Genomic DNA, 23007 nt, shown 5'->3' with positions numbered 1-23007 from the left:
AGACATCAAACAGCTGTGCAAACATTGGACAGATGCATAAATTAAATACAAAAGCAAATAAAATATTTACATTAAGTAAAAGTCATGCAGCTGCTGTTATTATCCTCTGCTGAAGCTCAGGAGGGAAGGAGGTACATTAAGCTAAACAGATTGTATTTTTCTGTCGGGGATGGTGTCAGCAGGAAGGAGTGGAAAGGTCACACATGGCCAGAGGAACAAAGACAACTGTTACGTAAATTGTTGTCTGCTGATGCGCGACCTCTAAACTTGGTCTTCAGGCTGAAGTGACTTTGTTTCTCAGAAATGACTTTTATATGCCAGTCTGTGCTTTCAGGAAACTGTGTCAGTAACTATTTTAAAGTGTTAGAGTGGCCAGCAATAGCAGAAGCCCAATGGGGTGACCTGAGTGATACAATAAGAACTGTCCAACCTCAAAGAAAATCTTGCTATTCTACATGTGTCCAGGGTAAAATGAAAGGAACCACCCGGTAGCTTAATACCATTAGAAAGTCTGCATGCTAGCCAGGCAGCATGGAAATTTCCTGTCTTTTCTATGGAGGAACTCTGGGATGCAACACAGCTTTATTTAGCCTGGATTCCTATACCCGACACCTGGAACATAGGAGACATGAATGATTGATGAATTCCTAAGCTGCTCATGAATCTCTCCTTACTTTAGGAAGCAGAAAGCAGTATGGCATGTTGTGTTTATTTTAAATAAAAATAGGGTTTTTTTTTTTAAATTCAGAAACATTATGTGCAGTGTTCTATATTTGAAAAAATAAAGACTTCAAAACAGATAAAGTAATACAAGCTCATTGTTTAAGAATCAGAAATGGCAGGGGTGCCTGGGTGGCACAGTTTATGAGTTCAACCCCCGCAACAGGCTCTATGCTGACAGCTCAGAGCCTGGAGCCTGCTTTGGATTCTATGTCTCCCTCTCTCTCTGCCTCTTTCCTATTTGCATACACTCTCTCTGAAAAAATAAGTAAACATTAAATAAATAAATAAATATCAGAAATGGCAATAAAATTTTTTTCAAAACCCAGTAATTCTACAATTGACAAATAATTACTGCTAATATTCTGGTACATATCCCCTACATATCTTTCTAAAAATGTATATATATATATATATATATAATTTTTAACATAAACAGGACCATATTGAAACTAATGTGTGCCATATGCTTTTTCCCTTAACAAGTTTTCTTCTTTTTTGTGTGTGTTAATAAATATTTATTTGCATCATTTTCATATGATCATATGTCCATGCCATACTTCCTATCATATTCTCCTACTGTTGGACATTTCTAGTGCTGTAAGGTTTTCTTGTTCTAGTTAGTGATAGCTGGTGGGTTACCCTTGCTGCTAAATATGTGTGCATATCATGAAACTGGAAGAATCAGAAGTCTTTTTTCCTCCAAACTGATACCTACAATTCCATGCTCAGTGCCTCAATCCTTTAGTTTAAGGGTTTTGTTTAGTTAAAAAGTGAGAAACGCCAACAGTGGTGTTCTTTAAGTGCTATCTAACACTGATTCTCATTTCTCCTTGGGAAGGCCTGAGAAGGTCTCAAAGATTGGTTCTATACTCAAGTTTTTACTGGTCAAACCAGAAAAGTCCCAAAGTCCACACATATTCTGGTAGAACTGTTACACTTTTATAATTGACAAAAATCCTTGAGCAGTTGGAAACACAGTTAATGCTATCTGGTACTAATTACTGCCTAAATTTAGTTTATTAGAAGAAACACATTCAGCCTTAGCCTATTCCCTCAATACCTGATCCAGATACTCAAATTTTATTCTCATGTTTCTTGTATTTTATATTTGTCTGATTTTTCTGTAAATATAAATCTAGCTACCTTATAATCCATCTTGATTACTACCTAGTCACTGAATTAATCTTACTAAGACCTCAGTTTTTATTTCACTTCCAAGCAATCTATGACTGGAGGTCTCCAGAATTCCCTTTAATACCAACAGGATGATATAGTCCTTTTTATTGACATATCCAGGACTTTCTTAAATCCAATAAGTGTGTCTCTGAAGTGTTATCAAACTATACTGGTTACTCTGCAAAAGACAGAGCCCAAAGGAGGGGTGATGGTTCCTGTTTCTATGCAGGAAACAGGCACGCGGTGTGTGTGTGTGCACAGGCATGCATGAGAGTAGGGAGAGGAAGAGAGAGATCTATCTCAAGAGACAGAAGGTCAACAATGTCAAGGGCTGCCAGGTATTTAAGACCTGATAATTGCTGCTGGTACTGAAGTTTTGTTTCCACAGAGACTCCCAGAGCAACCTTGGGGAAATGACTGAATGCTTCCACTCCTCCAATCTCACACCTGAACACCAAGTACAGGAATATTTTCCAACTCCTTCCATTACCAAAGCATAAGAATGAATTACAATTACAGTTGGTGTTTTGAGATTTGATGGGTACGTTATGACTCCATGTTCTTTTCATATTGCTTGTATTTTCACCCAACTGGTAAGGAAGGACAATTAGGCTAGAGATGTCACTTTTCCATACTGCTCTCTTGGGAAGAGTACCCAATGGCTTCATAAATTTAAGAACTTAGTGGCAGGGTGGGAGAGGGAGAGGAAAAGAGGGCGAGAGGGAGAAAAAGAAAGAGAGAGAAGAATCATAACCACCCACTCACACACATTTGGCATTTCAAACTTTGAGCAGTTAATAACCAGCTCCTTGAGTTGGAAGCTGTCAAGCCCAGAATGCTGTTTTATTGTTCTCACACACCCTACTGAGCACACCTTCCTTCCTGAAAAGCCTCAGCACAAACCCACTTTTCTGCTTTGAAAGGCAAAAGAGTGGAATGGAGTTTAAAAGGAAATACAAAAGCTTTCATAAAATGGAGTAAGGACCAAGGACTCTAACTCCAGGAGGCCAGTATTTTAAAGCAAATATTCCAATTGTTTTCTACCGCTCTGTATGTGTCTATTCAGAAAGAACTTGGGCTTCAAGGGTGGTTTATCTGTATTCTCTTCCTCTGACAAGGGACAGGGAACCCAGTCTCACCGCTGGGAGAGCCACAGGAAAGAAAATGGATGAAGGAGTCTTTTACAAAAAATTGTCAGTAATGCCAAAATAAAGATAGCCCACAAATTAAAGACAGTCAAGAATCTCAAGCAGTGAAGGAGCCTGAGGAGGCCACCAAATTGAGCAAAGCAGCACATATGGAAGCCAGAGAACAGAGCCAGGTGACATAAGATAAGACCAAAGCAGGGAGTCGTGGGGTCAAGGGCTATAGAAAAGGCTATCCTGAGCAAACGCTTGGGACAAGGGCTTACATCAGCTGGCTCTTCTTTACTTACTAAGGCAGCATGTGTAGGAGGCCTGGCTATTGAAAGGCTAAGACCTGTGAGGTTAAACCAAATGATCTGCAACCAGTCAGAAGGCTCTGAACCTCAAGGTTTATCGAGGTGATAGCATCATAATCACTAGCATACATTGAATGCTTACTCTGCCCCTTGCTAAGCTGTGAACACTAATTAAAAATGTAGTACTTAATGTTTGCAACAACAATATCAAGTAGGTATAATTGTCCCTGCTTTGCAGCCTGGAGAACTGAGACAGAGGTTAAACAATTTGCCTAAGATCACATTATAACTGGTAATGCTATGGTTTGTAGTCAGGTCTCTGTCTTCAGGCCCCAGTTCTTCTCAAACTTGAGATAATTAAATAGGCACATGCCTCCTCCCTCCCATATATTCTGATTCAGCAGCTCTGGAGTGGAATCTGGCAGTCTGCATTTTAACATGCATCCCAAGTGTTGTTGATACAGGGGCCCACGACTCCATGGCACACGTACCAAAACACTACCTCGTGCTAGCAAAGGCCAGAAACAAGCCTATAGGAAGCAAGGATGGAAATAAATTGTAGGAAAAAATGTAGAAGAGGTTTCACCTGATAGTCTATGATAGTCTAACTTATTTGTCTCCCAAAATATGTGTTTCCTCTCATTTGGAAATAGCCAAGAGTAACCAATCTGGTCTCTAGTAGGATGGAGCTTCCTCACTAGTGTGGGTCCTGCAGACCCTACTTCCTTACTCAGTTACAGGTTAGGCTGCAGACAGATCTGCCCTAAATGTCCCTGCAACCGCATTCTACAAAGCTCGAGGGGCAGGGATATTCCACACAACCATTCTCAAATGTGAGAATCCCATTTCATCAGTTCTAACCAGAGTAAAAAGGGGGTAAGAACTTGCCTTTCCGGCTATTTCAAAGACAACTTTTAAACAAAGGGACTAGTTCTCACAAACACCCACAAAACAAAGCACCTTGATAAAAATCACTGCTAGGTTTCCCAACATCATTATCATGCATGAACTGGCATTTCTCTTACTTTGGTTAAACTCCTGAATTCCTGGGCCAAGCTTCTGGGGAGAAATCCTTCTTGTTCACAGGGTGTTTTCTCCTCTCCCAGGGTTCCACCTTTAGGGCTGTAACTTCACCTAGATTTCCGTAAAGAGGTTGGAAGAAAAGATTACTTCCAGTGAAAACATTGGAGGCTCTAAACTAGTTTCTTTGCAATTTTCATTTTTCCAAATGAGAGCAAAGGGGCTATTGGAACATTTCATAATCTACATCAGATGGAAATGTTCTTGAGGATTTGTTTATTTCTTTCTGAAAATCTCCTAAGTCTTCTCTCCCCTTTCTTTGCTGCCCTTCCACTGCAGTGTGTCTGTAAGCGCCTTTGTGGCCTCTACTGCAGGCCTCGGGCCAAGGCAAAAAACGGATTCTTTTCATCCATTCAAGTGTGATCTGGGCCAGACAAGTCTGCTCCACAGGCTAGAGGCACAGAAAATACTGTATTCTGTATTCAGCTTTCAGCTCTGCAGTGTCTATAGTGGGGGCCCGGCCCTTGGCAGAACCAAAGCAGTGACTAGGGCCTTTTAGCAGAAACTTGAATGCTGTTTGTTTGGCCCTTCCCTTCACCTGAACAGGGCACCCTGGTAGAAAGAAAAGCAGGAATGGTGGGCCCTGTTCCAACTATTTCCTCTAAGTGCACTGCCAACTCTAAAAACCATATCCTTTGGGGAGCACATGGGTGGCTCAGTCTGTTGGGCATCCGACTTCAGCTCAGGTCATGATCTCATAATCTGTGAGTTCGAGTCCCATATTGGACTCTGTGGTGACAGCTCAGAACTGGAGCCTGCTTTGGATTCTGTCTCCCTCTCTCTCTCCCCTCTTCCCCTGCTTGTGCTCTTTCTCTCAAAAATAAATAAACATTAAAAAATAATGAAAAAATAAAAAACATATTCTTTTACCTCTCAAACATGCATTTATTTTTGAGATGCCAGGTAGAGAACATGACAGTAGCTATATATGGAGTAGAATAATACAGTAATAATAAGCTGCTATGTTGGCATTAAATAGTATTAAATGTCTTCTCCTTCTTTAAGATATTTTAAAAAGTAATCTCTATACTCAATGTGGGCTTCAAACCTACAACCCCAAGATCGAGTCAACCTACTCCAAAGACTGAGCCAGCCAGACACCCTACTCTTCCTGTCTTTAGTATACGGAGGATACAATGCTTGAGGTATAGTAACAGGAGAGGGATTCGGGGTGAAAATAGAGATTGAGCTAGCTGAAGATACCTTTCTTTTGCGTCAGTTAACAAAAATAGGTTTTTTTCTTTAGTGCCTTTTGAAAATTACACCTCAAACTAAGTGTGATAATATTATGCAAAACAAAGATGGCCACTGTTCTATTATTCATTGTTCTGTGTGTGGTCTATGAGAATAAAATACTCTTTAATTACAAATATTAACAAAGGAGCAGAAAATTTATCATTATTTGATTATAATATTATTGTGATAACAGCAAAAACTGAAGAACTCTTAGAAATAACATAAGAATTCAGTAAGGTGGCAGGATAAATACACATGCACACAAACACTTTCTGATATTCCAAAATATAACCAGTTAGAGAATAAAAATGGCAACAATTCTCATTAGCAACAATAAAAATTTAAGTTACCCAAGAATAAACTGAATGAAAACTGCATATTATCTAAGAGAAGAAAACCATAAAACACTAAGTTTTTAAAAAGATTAGTTCCTGTCTAGTAAATCTCAGTATTGTAAGGATGTCAGTTCTCCCCAGAAGAATCTATAAATAGTAGGAATTCTAGTCAAGGGTGCCTGAGTCGCTCAGTCACTTAAGCTTCTGACATCAGCTCAAGTCACGAGTTCACAGTTTGTGAGTTCAAGCTCGGTGTTGGGCTCTGTGCTGACAGCTCATAGCCTGGAGCCTGCTTCAGATTCTGTCTCCCTCTCTCTTTGCCCCTCCCCCAGTCACACTGTCTCTCTCTGTCTCTCTGTCTCTCTCTCTTTCTCAAAAATATATGAACATTAAAAAAAATTTAAAAAGAAGGAATTCCTTCTTTTCCAATGAAAATCTCAACAAGATTATTGGGGGGAGTCATTAGAAAAAAACCCTATTCTGTTAAAGGTTATTTACAAAAAGTTATCATCATAACTGTCTAGCAAATATAAAATGAATAAAGATCATTAATGAGGAAACCAGTAAGATGTTATGATTGGGTCAGATCATTATATATAACAATAATAATAACTGTATAATTATATACAATTATATTGTATATAAAATTCAGTGTATATAAGCAATTTAACAAAGAAATGTTAATGCCAAGTTTCATTTTTAAAAAACTGAGTAATTCCCAACAGGCCTTATATCTTAGAGATGACCTGTTTCACAAGACAAAAGTGATTTGTATCTCTACCAGACAATATCCACAACTTAGCCAGTAATTTCACCAAGTCTGGAAACTTAATCAGCAAAAAAAAAATAAGCTAAGTTTATTTTCCTACAATCCTAAGGTGGTATGACCTTAAAAGGATGTGCTGCTCACCCTTGTCCTAGTTCAAGGGTTTGAATGATTTTTATGAAAATTCTAAAAGTCATCAAATAAACTTGAAAGTAACTGATTTTTGAAAAGCAAAACAAAACAAAAACAAGGGAATTGTTTACTTATTAAAATAAGACATGTAGGGGCCCCTGGGTGGCTTAATTGATTGAGCATCTGACTTTGGCTCAGGTCATGATCTCAGAGTTCATGGGTTTGAGCCCCGCCTGGGGCTCTGTGCTGACAGCTCAGAGCCTGGAGCCTGCTTCCAAGTCTGTGTTTCTTCTCTCTGTCCCTCCCCCGCTCATGCTCTGTCTTTCTCTCTCAAAAGTAAAATAAACATTAAAAATTTTTAAAAATAAGACATCTCATAAACAGGAAAGTGTCTTACCTTAGTAAGTATTGTCAAGGAGGGCATAGTGAGATTAGTGAGAGTCTGACATCCATTTTCACCAGCTGTCCCATCTTTGAAACTTGGGCAATGCATGCTTGCTTGTACATGGCTCTCTCTGTCTCTCTGTCTCTCTCTGTCTCCCTCAGAACTGTCACCATCAAGTAAGCTCAGTCTCCCCTCTGCCAGCTTTTCTCCACCGAGCCCTGCCATTCCAATCTAGCACTCACTAACATCCTAATAATGCGTGAGCTCTGGCTCTCATAGCCCAGCTCTGGGTGTCCCCACACTATGGGCCAGAACTCTGAAGGTGGGGTGGTGGCAACACCATCTCTTACAGTGACTACGACATGTGTAGTAGTCTGTCACACCAAGATGAGATTGTTATTTGGGGGCTTTTTGGTGAAGCCTTTTCTTCAACTTAGAGACCCATAGCAAATTCCTTTCTATTTGTTTTTTTTAATTTTTAACAATTGTTTATTGTTAAGAGACAGAGAGAGACAGAGCAGGAGCAAAGGAGGGGCAAGAAGGGGCAAGAATCCGAAGCAGGCTCTAGGCTCTGAGCTGTCAGCACAGAGCCTGACACAAGACTGGAACCCATGAACAGTGAGATCATGACCTGAGCTAAAGTTGGATGCTTAACTGATTGATCCTCTCCTTTCTATTTTCTTGTGTCCTTAGGAGAATATTAATATATATCATCAATATACAAAGTTGTAGCATGTTCTTTCTTTCTTTCTTTTTTTATTTTTTATATCTTTACTCTCTTAATGGCCTGAGATTTCATTCAGAATAAGACCTGGGCTGTGTTTTCTCATTTGTGAAAATTAAAGTGATTTGACTCCTTAGGCTCCTTTCTGCTCTGTTTCTGTGACTGCTGCTCTTCAGGCACATGCTGTCCTGTAGTCTGAGTATTGTCAAGGAGGGCATAGCAAACTCAGGTCTCAGAGCCCTCTTTCTCCTGCTTAACATTGGCAGTGTCACTACTGGAGGTTAAATTTGGGGTACCCATCACTCACCTTCTCCCTAGGAATCTTGCTAATGGAACAAAAATCAAAGGGTGGGGGTGCCTGGGTAGCTCAGTCTATCAGGCATTGACTCTTGGTTTCGGCTCAGGTCATGATCTCATACTCATGGGATCGAGCCTCATATCAGGCCCCACATGGCGGGTGTGGAGCCTGCTTGGGAATTCTCCCTCTCCCTCTGCCCCCTCCCCTGCTCTCATGCTCTCTCTCTCTGTCTCAAGAAAGAAGAAAGAGAGAAAGAAGGAGAAAAAGAAAGAAAGAAAGAAAGAAAGAAAGAAAGAAAGAAAGAAAGAAAGAAAGAGAAAGAAAGAAAGAAAAAGAAAAGAAGGAAGGAAGGAAGAAAATTTGGCAAGAAATAAGAGACTAAATATGTCAAAAAAAAAAATCAAAGGGGATCTGAATGGTGGTCAAAGTCCTCTGGTAACAAACAGCTACCCGAGAATTTACCTAATTCATATTTAGACCAGGGTTGGTTTCCGATAGGCCCAGAATCCTAGTCTAAACCCTTATGTTCTTATTAATCTCTTCTTTTTCTTAATTTTTTAAACATTTATTTATCACTGAGAGACAGAGCATGATCATGGGAGGGGCAAAGATAGGGGGAGAGAGAATCTGAAGCAGGCTCCAGGCTCTGAGCTGTCAGCATAGAGCCTAACGCGGTGCTTGAACTCACAAACTGTAAGATTATGACCTGAGCAGAAGGCAGACACTCAACTGACTGAGCTACCTAGGCACCCCTAGATTAACCTCTTCTAAAAGATAATTCCCAAATCTCTAGCTAGCAGTCTTGCCTCTTCAACATTCAGGAAGCTTAATATTATTGGTAACAATGTGTTTTTGTAATACACAGAGATACAGGTTTATTTCCCCTAGTTATGACAAATCAGAGCCTTCCTCTTTGTCCTTTGGTATCTTCTTTAGGAAAAAAAACCAAGATTATATCTCTAACTTGACCATATCTCTATGGGAAGTAAAAAGTTCAGTGATTCCAATGCTTTGCCTGTAAGTCTGAAACTAGTCAGATGATTGAAATGTTCACTCTTCATTCAGGTATCTTGTGCAAGGAGACAGAGCTGGAGTTGTTCTGCTTATTTTTTTATATATCTTTATATATCTTTATAGATACACACACACACACATATATATATATATACATATATATATGTATATATATAGAGAGAGAGAGAGCGAGAGAGAGAAAGAGAGAGAGAGAGAGAGAGAAACAGAGCACAAGTTGGGGAGGGACAGAAAGAATGGGAGACACAGAATTTGAAGCAGGCTCCAAGCACTGAGCTATCAGCACAAAGCCGGACCCAAGGCTTGAACTCAAGAACTGTGAGATCATGACCTGAGCTGAAGTCAGAAGCTTAGCTGACTAAGCCACCTAGGCGTCCCTGAAGTTGTTCAGTTTAGAACTGGCCATCTAAGCAGCTCTCCTGTCATTGTGTAAAAAGAGACCAGAGAACAATTTAAAATGTACATGGATCTCGGGGCGCCTGGGTGGCTCAGTCGGTTAAGCCTCTGGCTTCAGCTCAGGTCAGATCTCACGTTCGTGGGTTTGAGCCCTGCGTCAGGCTCTGTGCTGACAGCTAGCTCTGAGCCTGGAGCCTGCTTCCGGTTCTGTGTCTCCTTCTCTCTCTGTCCCTCCCCCTCTCATGCTCTGTCTCTCTCTGTATCAAAAATAAATAAAACATTAAAAAAAATTTTAAATGTACATGGATCATGAAGGTTTGGATTGAAATATTAAATATTCAGCTTATCTATCCTGCAGTTCCTATCTGATTTAGAGCATAAATTAATACCACCGATGAACTAGAAGCAAATGTTTCATCTGGAGACATAGTGGATATACCAATAAAAATAAGATAATACTTATTTGTAACATAAATAATTATCTTTTGGTGTCTTGTTTGGATGCTATTAATTGTTCCTGAAAAACTAGCAAATTATTTTCAAATACTTCAATTAGGTGATAAAAGTTTAGGACTATGTTTGGCTCTGCACATTTTAATTTATGTTTATGGATTCTTTATCTAATTCTGATATTTAAATTTTTTTAATGTTTATTTATTTTTGAGAGAGAGAGACACAGAGCATGAACAAGGGAGGGGCAGAGAGAGAGAGAGAGAGAGAGAGAGAGGAAGACATAGAATCCAAAGCAGGCTCAAGGCTCTAAGCTGTCAGCACAGTTCAAACCCATGAACTGTGAGATCATGACCTGAGCTGAAGTCGAACACTTAACCAACTGAGCCACCCAGGTGCCCCTATATAATTCTGATTTTTTATAACAATCCCAATTCCCTTATAAATGTTTTATCAAACATACAAATTGTTTTACTTTGAGAAAAAAACAACAGCATACCATTCAGCAGTTATTGTATTAAACTTTACAGTACTAAAAAATCAAGAATTAGAATGGGGATTGGGGCACCTGGGTGGCTCAGTCAGTTAAGCCTCTGACTTCAGAAGCTCAGGTCATGACCTCACAGTTCATGAGTTCAAGCCCCACATTGGGGTCACTGCTGTCAGTGCAGAGCCTGCTTGGGATCCTCTATCTCCCTCACTCTCTGCTCCTCCCCTGCTTATACTTTAGCAATAAAAAAAAAAAGTAAATTTTTAAAAAAATTAGAATGGGGATTAATGGGGATTACATCAAGTGTATAAAGCAGAGTCTGACACAAAGCCTGAACTATATACTCCTTGCAGATTCAGATGTGTCTGGGCTTGTTTGATTACTAGTCATACAGGAGGTCCAGAGGTCTGTATGGTGAAGGAATAGAAGAGTTTGATTTAAAGAAAGAGACCTAAGGGGGCGCCCAGTTGCCTCAGTTGGTTGAGTATCCAACTCTTGATTCCGACTCTTGATTTTGGCTCAGGTCATGACCCCAAGATCATGAGATCGAGCCCTCAGTTGTCAGGCTCTGTGGTGACTGTGGAGTCTGCTTAAGATTCTCTCTCTCTCCCTCTGCCTCTCTCCCCAACTTGTGCTCTCTCTCTCTTTTTCTCTCTCAAAAAATTATAAAAAAAATTTTAAAGTACAGTAAGAGATATAGAAACTCTGAAGAGGGAGCAAGCCTTACCCTGACACCCCTGTATCACTTAGAATTCTTTCAAGTGCCAACAACAGAAAAAAGTGAAGTAAACAATAACCAGATGTTAGTTTACAGGACTGGTGGTGTGACTTGGAAATATGTCAAGGACCCAAGTACTTCCCCTTCATGACTTTGCCATCCTCAGCATGTTACTGATCAGAAGATGACTCAGCATTTCTGGGCAATATTTCCCCTAAAGAAGGGACATTTGTTTCCATGTGTCCTTTTTTCTTAGAGAAGCTTTCCAGGCACTTTCTGTTCCCAGATCTTTTCAGACAAAAGTAGGCCACATGCCCTTACCCTTGCTGCAAGGGACACTAGGAAAGCAAGTATGTGACATTTTCAGGCTTTATCATTGGAGGAGTTCTCCACTAGCAAGGAAGAGTCAGCCAAAAGCCATTAAACCACTGAGAGATATCACATATCACCTATAGAAAGTTCACGACAAGGAAGAGAGGCCGAGTGCACTTGTTTGATATGTGGTCTGACCTGGAGAACTGCCGGGCTCTCCTTAAGGATAATCAGAGTTTTCCCCACTAGGTTACCTTTGAACCTGTGCAAGAGTCTTATAAAGAAGAGATTTGTGGGGGCACCTGGGTGGTCCAGCTGGTTAAGCATCTGACTCTTGATTTCAGCTCAGGTTATTATCTCATGGTTCAACTCATAAGATCAAGCCGTGGGTTGGGCTCTGCACTGACACAGAGTGTGCTTGGGATTCTCTCTCTCCCTCACTCTTTGGCCTCCCCCACTCTTGAGTGCTCTCTGTCTCAAAACAAATCAATAAAAACTTTAAAAAAAGAAGAAGAGGTTTGTCAAAGAGAAACACGTGACAATCAGGATTTGAGTTTGACTGCACATAATAGAAAACACACAAAAAAAGTAGTGTCTGAACAAGTTTGGGAGGTTTTATTTTAGTTTATTTTTTATATTACAAACACCTAGAGGGACAGTCCAGGGTAGGTTTGGTAGCTCCGTGATGTCATTTGAAACAGATTCTTTTTACCTTTCTGCTCAGTTATTCCTTGAGTATGCTGTCTTCATCTTCATGATACCAAAATGGCACCCTCAGGCATTATGACCACATTCTAAGCAGGAAGAAAAAGAAAGGACACGGGCCATGGTAAGTGCCAGCCAAGTGATTTCTCTTTAAAGAATATTACTGAACATCTTAGACAGTAAGTTTGCTTTTATTTTAATAGCAGTAACTGTCACATGAAATTCTAGCTTCCATAGATACTGGAAAATGTAGTTTTATAGCTAGATCTATGCCACCGTGAAAAATGTCAAGGTTCCAATTGTAAGAAAAAAGAAAGTCAATTTTGGTTAAGAAACTAGTAAGGTTTGTTACAGTGTGGGTTTTTTAGATGAAAACTAAGAATGGAAATAGTATCGTAACAGTGCAGAGAGAGGGTATTTCTCTCAATCCATTTAATTTGGGGAAAGAGTTAGAAAGAGATCATTTTCTGTTAGGAACCCCTCATCGTTCAGGCAATGAGCAGGTGGTTGTTGAAAGAGCACTGATGGCAGCACCCACTGGGAACAGATGCACCTGGACCCACCTTGTACTCCAACCCACGCACGGAGTTCGTAAGGATACATGTAGCTGGTGAGGGATTTTGCAAGCCTGCCTGGATACATACTTTGCAGAAGTAATGCTTATTACATATTTCTTCTGTTAGTGAAATCATTCTAGAATCCCAAAGAAGATTGGTTGGGAGTGGGGTAGGCACGACTGCCTGGGAATATCTGATTTCCCCACAAGTTCTGGGAGACGGTAGGTCAAATGAACGTGGTGGTCTGAAGCTAGTGACCTCCTGGAAGGATGGAACTGATCGAATATCCTGGTTTTATTTGTCTGATCTCTCTTTCTGGAAGCAACATAGAACAGAAGAGAAGGTTAAACTGACTATGAACAAGTCCCCCAAGAGAGACATACATCGTCAAAATGAAAGGGGATACATGTAGGCTATAGTGTGATTAGACAGGGTTTGTGGAGAAAATAGGTCTTAAATTGGACCTCACAAAATGGGAAGAATTTAGATATTTAGAGCTGAGAACAAGGAGAACATTCTGTTAAGGTGTGATGAAAGCTCTGATTTAAGAAAAAAAAATAGGAAGGTTCAGGGGGAAATTTTCTTCTAACAGATTCTGGAACAATCTGAAAAGGAATAGGAACATAGGGAAGTATAGAAGAATGGCAGAGGTAAATCACTGAGGGAGGGGTCTGGGAGGATCACAACTCATTCAAGTCCTTCCTCTCTCTTTGTTTTTTTTTTTGTTAATATTTCCAACTAACTGCCTGATAATACAAAAACCTAAGAAAACCAGAAAGTCAATTCAAATAAAACTTTGGTGAATGGTATCAAGAATGTAGTATGTGGGGCTCCTGGGTGGCTCAGTTGGTTAAGCGTCCAGCTTTGGCTCAGGTCATGATCTCACGGTTCGTGGGTTCGAGCCCTGCATCAGCACTAGCAGAGCCTGGAGCCTGTCTTCAGATTCTGTGTCTCCCTCTCTCTCTGATGCTCCCCTGCTTGAGCTGTCTCTCTCTGTCTCTCAAAAATAAATAAAAAAATGTTTAAAAAAAAAGAATGTAATATTTACTGCTGGTGGGAGTGGAAACAGGTACCACTTGCAAAGCCATCTGGTGGTATTTAGTGAAGTTAGGTTTACATATGGGCTATGATACATCAATTCCACATATAGCGATGTGATACATACAATACAAATACATATAAAATCACCTTAGTGTCCATAACTGGAGGAATGGGTAAGTAAGATGCTAAGAATGTATACAATGGAAGAATCTGCCGCAGCGTGAAGCATGGGACAAGGTATACATGTAGTAACATGGATGGATATTAAAACGTAATTCTGAGTTGAACAAGGACTACATATATACTTAGTAATACAGATAGACATTGAAACATAGTTTTGGGGGTTCCTGGGTGGCTCAGTCGGACTCCTGATATTGGCTCAGATCATGATCTCATGGTTCATGAGATGAAGCCCCACAGTGGGGCTTCCAGCACGAGCCTACTTAGGATTCTCTCTCTCTCCCTGTCTCTCTGCCTTTCTCCCGCTTGCACATGTGTGTCCATGTTTGCTTGTACTCTCTCTCAAAATAAATAAATAAACATTAAAAAAAACAGTTTTGAGTTGAAAAAGTAAGGAAGAGAATGAGATGTAAGCATGATATTATCTATGTAAATTAAAGACACATACACACAGAACACTATATACATCATTTACAAGAATTCATGAAGGAAGGGAATGAAAGCAGAGATTGGGGGTGAAGGGAAGAAATTAATCCATCGATTAAAAGAGGAGATTTTGTACACCAGTGATGATGGAATGTGCTATGAACTCACCTCTCTGCACCTATAGTTTGCCCCCAGCTCTTCTCTCCACAAAATAAATCTTGAGAAAAAGAACACATGCTTAAACCTCCAAATATTTTTTTAAGTTTATTTATTTTGAGAGAGACAAAGACAGTGTGAGTTGGGGAAGGGCGAAGAAAGAGGGAGAATCCCAAGCAGGCTTGGTGCTGCCAGTGCAGAGCTCCACAAAGGGCTTGAACCCACAAAACTGTGAGATGATAACTTGAGCCAAAACCAAGAGTTTGACTGAGCCACCCAGGCACCCCTGACCTCTAAATATTTTTAAATGTGTCACTAGCACTAGAACATATGATCCCCTCATATATAAACTTGGGATAATAAGTATCTCATTGAATTTTCCAAAAAATTAAAAGAGACCATCAATTAAATGTTCAAATGGAGCCATACCCAGATATTGAGTGGTTGGCCAGGCTCACTAACTGGTGAAGAGACTCACTGTGAACTGTTTTTTTTTTTTACAGTTTATTTATTTTGAGGGGGGAAGGGCAGAAAGAATCACAAGCAGGCTCCGTGCTGTCAGCACAGAGCCAGGCACGGGGCTAAATCTCAGGAACCATGAGATCATGACCTGAGCCCAAATCAAGAATTGGATGCTTAACAGACTGAGCCACCCAGGCACCCCTCACCATGAATTTTATATCAAACTCACAGGGCTTGTGTTCAATTCCTGCCTGAGCAAAATAATAAAGCATTATGTCACGAACTTTCAGAGTCAAGCAAATAGTCAAAACCATATTAAGTACATTTATCCTCAAACACAATTGTATACAGTCTTGCTCCCTGTTGATTTCAGCCCTGCAGGGAAAACAATACCACTGTTGATTTAAGCTTAGGGAAACTCATCACCAATATTCTCTGCTGCAGTCAGTTTTAGCCCAACTCAATGCCCGCCTTTGACCATTACACCAGAGAAGGCAGTCCTGCCAATTCAGTGATTAACAAGCAGCATGAGCTGGGTGGTGAAGGCTAACGTCGCCAGCTCACACTGTGGGGAGGAGAAGACTGGCCAGCGTATAATGACCTAAACTGGCATTTGGTCAGATGATGGGGATTTTGCTGGCCGTTGGTCAAAGGCCTGAAACTGTACTCTTAAGTCTTCGGGGGAGCAATACCATTCCATAGTGTAATCTGAAAGAGTAATTTATAGCAATCTGTTGGAAGTAAGGTATCATTTGCAGCCAAATTTACAAAGAATAGAGATGAGAGAAGTGTTATATTTTATTACAAGAACATAAGCAGTTCAGAACATAATCCAAGGCCTCCTGACTGAAGTAAAATGTGACCAAAATATTTACTACAAGACTACTGTCCATGCAAGAAGAAAGAACCTTACCTTCCTACCCTTTGAAGAAACTTCTGAGATGTCATATCTATCCTGCTGTTGTATATTATTTATAAAATATATGAATCATCCACTGCTTAGACTCAAACATGTGGAGCATCATAAAAGACTTGATGAACTGAAAGAATTGTCACCTGTCTGCTATGGATGCAGCCTGGCTAAAGTCCAAAGCTCCATCAGATGGTCCCTCAAGATCTCCTCCAGACCTAACTTAAAAGATTCTTTAGTATGTGAATGGGAAACAAATTTAAAGTTTTAAGGAATCTCAGAGATCTTCCAGTCCAATTTCTTTTTTTTTTATCTTTGTAGAAATCATGCCTTAGAAGATAGCTTGCCCAATGAAGCAGTTAGCTTAATTCTATTCAATACAAATTTAATGAATATCTACTACATTTCAAGCATCCTATTAAATACTAGGAATGCAGATAGGGTGAATAATAATACAGCATGGCATATTACTTAAGCATGCACACTGGAGCCAGACTCCTTGGATCTCATTTTAGTTTCCCTACTTACTACTGTGTGACCTTGGGCAAGTCATTTAATCTCTCCATGCTTTAGTTTCATTATCTGTGAAACAAGATAATAATGAAAATATAACTCATGGGATTATTATAAGACTTAAAAGAGTTACCATACTTAATGCACTTAGGATGGAACAGTGCTGGCTCATGGTAAGAGCTCTGTAAGTACTTGTCCCTTAAAATACCAAGTGTCAGCCCTCAGAAGTCATCTTTTGTTCAGACACACAACCCAGCACAATGGGGGAAGTGCAACACTAGCCAGTCGAATTAGTGTCATAGTTGGTTGGTGGACACAGATTTGTCTAGTTCACCCATGACCCCATGTCTAGGACAGTGCCTGGCATGTGCTGAGTAGATGAATGAATTGACCACAAAACTAAAACGTCGAGGAACAGGCATGCTTAGAAGTAAATATTTGAATAGTATCTTTAAAAATGAGAAAGAAGTACAACATGAGAAAGAAGAGCACGATTTCTTCTCATAGAGAAGGGACAAGGGATTTCAGGCAGTTGAAGCCACAAGAGCATAGGCACATAAGTGTGAAGGTGACTGGCTTTCTTATCTTTATATATATATATATATATATATATATATATATAGTATATAGTTTCTTATCCTATATATAGATATAGGAGATATTGTATAACATATATACAATATATTTAACATTATGTATCTATAGACTATATAGTATATCCTATATCTACATATACTATATATGGTATAGTATTATAGTATGTAGTATATATAGATAGTATATATAGCATATAGTATATATAGATAGTGTATATATAATATAATGTATAGTATATATAGAAATAAGACATACTATATAGTCTATATATACATAGTATCTACTATAGTACATATGTATAATATATATAGATACATATAGGATATACTCCATAGTATATATATATATAGTATAGAGTAAATAGTTTTTTATCATATATACATATAAATATATAGAGAATATATAATATACACTATATATAGTATGTATATAGTGTATATAGACTATATAGTATATACACTATATAGACTACTCTTCTCACTTTCTTTATTTGAAGGATTTGGGAATTAGACCTACGTGTGCCATGGAGTCTGCAGCTCTTGGCTCCTGCTGTATTATACAGCACAGTTCTGATGAAATCAGATGCTAATTAAGATGCTCAAAGGGCTATCAGTTCTTCTCTTCTTTAGCACATGTTCATCCAGAGGAATTGGTTGATTTCACAAATCCAGCAGGGATTAAAACACTGAATTTGTATTTACTTAGCCCATCTGCTCATAGTGAGAGTTTGATTTACATTGATTGTTGATGTAATCAATCATTTCCTTGATTTGGATCCTTTTCTATGAGGGACCGAAATAGTTCATAGTTACATTCAATTAAACTACCTATGATTGGATATGCTGCTTTAGAAGATTTTTGATATTTATTAATCAATCACACAGTGGTCCTTATGGCAGAGATATTTGGTTGTCTCCCAATATCTGTGATCTATTTTCCCCTTCTTCTATAGTAACAGCACCCTCAATTTTTATCTGGGCACAGAGAAACTGAAGATAAACACTACATTTCCCAGCCTCTCATGCGTCTAAAGTTGGCCAAGTGACTAAGCAGACAAGATATGTTCAATTTCCAAAAAAAGTGCATTTTCAAAGAGTGACATTTTCTTCTTCTTTCATATTTTCTCCTCTGGATGGAATGCAAATGTGATGGCTAGCATTAAAGCATCCATTTAGACCTTGTGAGATGACCTTAAGGAAGGAAAAAAAGGGCTCAGGAGAACAAGTAGAAGTCTGGATCTTTGATACCCTATAGAGTGCCTACCTCCAGACTTAAATACAAGTGTGAAATAATAAACTTCTAGTTGTTTAACCTACTGTTAATTAAAGTTTGTTGTGTTTTTTGTTTCTTGCAGCCAAACCCACTCTTAATTTAAACAGCTTCCTTTTACTTTCCATCCTGACATCTCCTTGGCTTTCTCCTAGGCAGTTGTTACTACTTAGAGGATAAAAACCAAGATTTCCCAAGCAAATAAGAATAAGAATAACAATAATAATACTTAAGAGGATGAATACATTGCAAAAACTTTGCTTCTTCCTTCCATATCCAAAAATATCACCTTGTGAATTTCATGGCCAGTTTAATTATTTTTGGATTGTCTCATTTGCATTTTATGAATGTAGATGATTAAGAGCCAGTCTGTGAGTGGGAGGGAAAGTAAGAGATAAAACATGTAGAAAAGGAGCTGAAATGTTACCAAAGCAATTTAGGCAGAGGAAGATAGTAGACTCTCCAACAAGAAATAAATTATGATAGAGCTATAATGCAAAGCTATGCCATGATTAAGGATTGTGTTCTAGAATAAACATTATTGCTTTGGGAAAATGTACAGAATATTTTGTCAAATATAAAAGCAGATTCCAGAATAATACATAAATATACAATTATATATACTTAGAAAAAATACAAAGCATAGACACCAAAATTTTTAGTTACTTATCTCTAGCTAACAGGATTATAGATGACTCTTACTTTCTTCTTTTTAGTTTATTTGTATTTTGTAATTTTCCTTAGTAAACACATATGGTTTGCACAAATTTTAAGTTATTTAAAAGACAATTCTTGAGTGGTAGTGGAAGCAGGAATAAACTACCACACTTGGTTAAGGTTTCTAAATTGCTTAGGCAGAGTAATGTGAAGCAATGTTCTGATGACAAACAAAATCTAAAATCTCAATGACTAAATACATAATAGGTGTATTTCTCATTCATGTAAAATCCCAAGTGGGTCAGTGTGGTCGTTTCTTCATCAGACATCTCAAAGATGCATCTCAACATACAGCTATCAGGGTCAATGCAGGGATGGAGGGATAGAGGAGACACTGCCATATATTGGTAAGAATTTGCACATAGCCTTAGCTGCAAGGGAGGCTGGGAAATGTGGAGCAGTATACAGGATATCTGAAGAGTCCCTCTCTGCCACATACACATATGGAGAGTATGTTTCCTCACCTCAAAATCAAAATTTATGAGAAGTAAATAATTGACCTTAGAACTGATATAAAAATTTTTTTAATGCTTAAATAAGTGTTTCTCTTTTTGAAAGAGAGAGAGAGTAGGGGAAGGGCAGAGAGAGACACACACAAACAGAATCTAAAGCAGGCTCTAGGCTCTGAGCTGTCAGCACAAAGCCACAAGCGGGGCTCGACCTCATGATCCTTGAGATCATTACCTGAGCTGAAGTCAGACACTTAACTGACTGATCCACCCAGGCATTCCAGGCTTGGCTTTTAAAACACACACATGACATGCAGCACCTGTGTGGCTCAGTTGGTTAAGCATCTCACTCTTGGTTTCAGCTCAGGTCATGGTCTCTCAGTTCCATGAATTTGACCCCCACATTGGGCTCTGTCCTGTCAGCACAGAGCCTGCTTGGGATTCTCTCTCTCCTCTCTCTCTCTCTCTCTCTCTCTGCCCCTCCCCTATTTACACAGTCTTTGTCTCTCTCAAAAATAAATCAATAAACTTAACACACACACACACACACACACACACACACACACACACACACCAGGATATGTGATTACATCCTTGCTATAGTTTTTACAATACTCCACAATGGACCAACATGGCTGTGAGGAGGGGAAGGAAACGGGAAAAAATGAGGTCAAGACTAAAAGAGTCTTGTTCTCTCTCTAGCTCTTATTGCATAAAGGCAAGTGTCAGCCATGGTTGGAAGGGAGAGAGGGAATACTAAGGCCTTGGGCCTGAAATGGTGGCCAGGAGGAGGGACTAAGAGATACAACACAGACCTCTCCCCAAGACATTGGAAATACCAGGCAGAAGGGTGAGCTGGCTAGAACCTGGGAAGGAAAGCCAGGTCCAAATAGGATAAGAAAGTTAAAAAGACTGCCAGATTACGGCAGTGCCAAAGACAGAAATTAATGTCAGAATAGAAAGCCAAGAAGGAGGTGGGGTGGGGATAGATGTGGGCTTTGAGCAATTTGCTTCAAATGTGTGCTCCCATTTGAGTCTTGCTTTAAAAAAATAGCAGGTTATGACGTGCAGTCAGTTGGGTTTAAATGGCCATGGATAAAACAGACATGAACTCAGCAGTACCCTGGCCGGTAAGAAGAACACACAGTCTAAATTAGGAACCAGGCCTACGAGGAGAACTTACGAACCAGGCATCATTCCAGTCATTCGCTGGGGCAGACTGGAGACAATGGAGATGTCATCAGGAAGACCACAGCTGTATCAGGTGACCTGAATGTTTGGCTCAGGACCCCAGGTAGTTCAGGATAGTGCCAGCAGAGGCTGGCTCCTCAATGGGTTCTAGTAAGAGATACTGTGACTGGGGTCCTACTAAAGGACAGGACTTTACAACAAGTGTCACCCCACAAGGAGGTCTGGAATACATGTAAGGAAAACAATGAGTCATTGTAGCCAAGGGTAAAGGAGGAACGGAGATTGCAGCTCTGGAGTATGGGGTCGCCTGGAGTCTCACTTCTGATAAAGTGAATGCCAAGGGGAAGTGAGCCAGTTTCTCTCTTGCCTACCTTGGTCTGCACTGTCTTGAGAATGGAAGAGAGTTGGACCTAAGGATAGAAGGCATCAGTACCCGAAGCAAAGCTGGTTTGGTGAGATGGGACCAGATCTCCTAATAGAAATGGTACATCAATTCAGAAAGGCTTTTCCAAGATAGCCTTTAAATAGCTACATGAATTGTCCACCCTCCCTTCCCTATTGGGCAAAGCCGTGGTCAGGTGGGTAGATGTCGTCTGTTGCTGACATGGAGAGGTAAGGTGGGAGAAAAGGCCTAGACTGGCCACGTCACCACTTACCAAGCTCCTGTTACTGGTTTATTGAGTACCATGAGTAAAAACCCAAACCACCATGTGTTGTCTCCTTGAAAGATATTTTAAAACACAGAGAACACTCTTAAGAAGGGTTTGAACTTGGGGTACCTAGGTGGCTCAGTCAGTTAAGCATCCAACTCTTCATTTCAACTCAGGCCACGACCTCACAGTTTCTGAGATGGAGTCCCTCTTGGGATTCTCTCTCTCTCTCTCTCTCTCTCTCTCTCTCTCTCTTTGTGCCTCCCCCATTCTCTCTCTCTCAAAATAAATAAACATGTTCTGGGACAGAATGGTATGGAGGAGAAGCTCTGGACTAGAAATGAAGGATTCCAAATTCTAATATGGTTCTAATGAGGACCAAATAAAGCAGTGATCAGGGATGTGTTTTAAATGCCCCAGAGTAATTGAAAAGTGAGGAGTGTGTGCATTTCTACCCGTCTAGCAACTCTGCATACCTGGAATAAGGGCAACACAAAGGAGGCACCCCAGGGCAAGAGATGTAAAGGGGCACTCACTCAGGGTCGTATAAGTACCCTATTCGCAAGAATGAGAACTGTGTGCAATGAGACCAGGAGCCTTTCAGGAAGAGGCGTTGCTATCTGGTACTCGGGGATTAAGAGTATAAGTGGGCAGGGTTATCTAGACAGGTCAGATTTCTGAAAGTTACCCTTCTGGGAAGCTTCTGAGATCTGAGGTGATTTTAGAGGCTAAAAGAAACCCAGTAGATTGAGTCTGTGTGATTTGGCCTCCTGGCAGTAGATTAAGCAATGCCACGTAAAGACCAGAAGAATCAGAGTGAGGAGGTGAGGTGTCCACTACCACTCCTGCCCGAGAAGCCTCCTTCTGCATCTGAGCTGCAGAGCCATCCCCATCCTGGCCTTGGGGAGAATCAGCCCCTCTCACTGTCTCTCCCCCCTCCCCCATCTCACCCCAGCTGAAAGGTTTCCGGCAGGCCTCCAAAGAGTTTCCAAGTTTTAGAAGCTGCTTTACAGATGTGGTAGAAGGGCTGGCAAAACAAGTCAGGCTGAGTCCTTAAGCCTTTATCAGTTCCTTATCAGTGCTGTCTTATTGGTTAACACCTCTGGAGGAATTAATGTCCCAATGTCTGCTGAGAGTAAGAGCAGATCAGAAGAGGAAAGAGCTGGAGAACAGTCCTTTATAGTGACAGGTAGGAGCATCACAATGTGCTCATTGCAGTCTGGTTTACCTTGCCCCCTAATCTGCCACTGAAAGTAATTGACTCTTCTCCCAATCTGTGTGTGTGGGGGGTGGGGGGGGGGTCATAGGATGCAGCAGCTGAATTATCAAAGGTGCTGTCTCATTGCTATGTAGTTTGTTGGTGCCCCCAATTACCCATTTGCTAAGGATCCCAGATCCCAAAAGGTATCTGAAAAATTGAGGCGTGTAGTTGGATTTATCAAATGTCTCTATCCTGGGACACCTGATTTTGGTTTAGGTGATGATCTCTC

At 40.1% G+C, this 23007-nt stretch overlaps 1 long non-coding RNA gene across 1 annotated transcript; it reads right to left on the bottom strand.

The window, feature by feature from the left end:
* Nucleotides 1–12302: 12302 nt before the first annotated feature.
* Nucleotides 12303–22659, bottom strand: LOC115305990. Its single transcript, XR_003915123.1, has 2 exons — nucleotides 22468–22659; nucleotides 12303–12488 (listed from the first exon to the last, which is right to left on the bottom strand). It is a non-coding gene; the product is annotated as an uncharacterized LOC115305990 (long non-coding RNA).
* Between the last annotated feature and the right edge of the window lie 348 nt (nucleotides 22660–23007).

The sequence above is a fragment of the Suricata suricatta genome, chromosome 11 (assembly GCF_006229205.1).
Source record: "Suricata suricatta isolate VVHF042 chromosome 11, meerkat_22Aug2017_6uvM2_HiC, whole genome shotgun sequence".
Taxonomy (NCBI): Eukaryota; Metazoa; Chordata; class Mammalia; order Carnivora; family Herpestidae; genus Suricata; species Suricata suricatta.
Note: the sequence above shows the minus strand (reverse complement) of the source record. Positions and strands in the feature narration are given on the sequence as shown.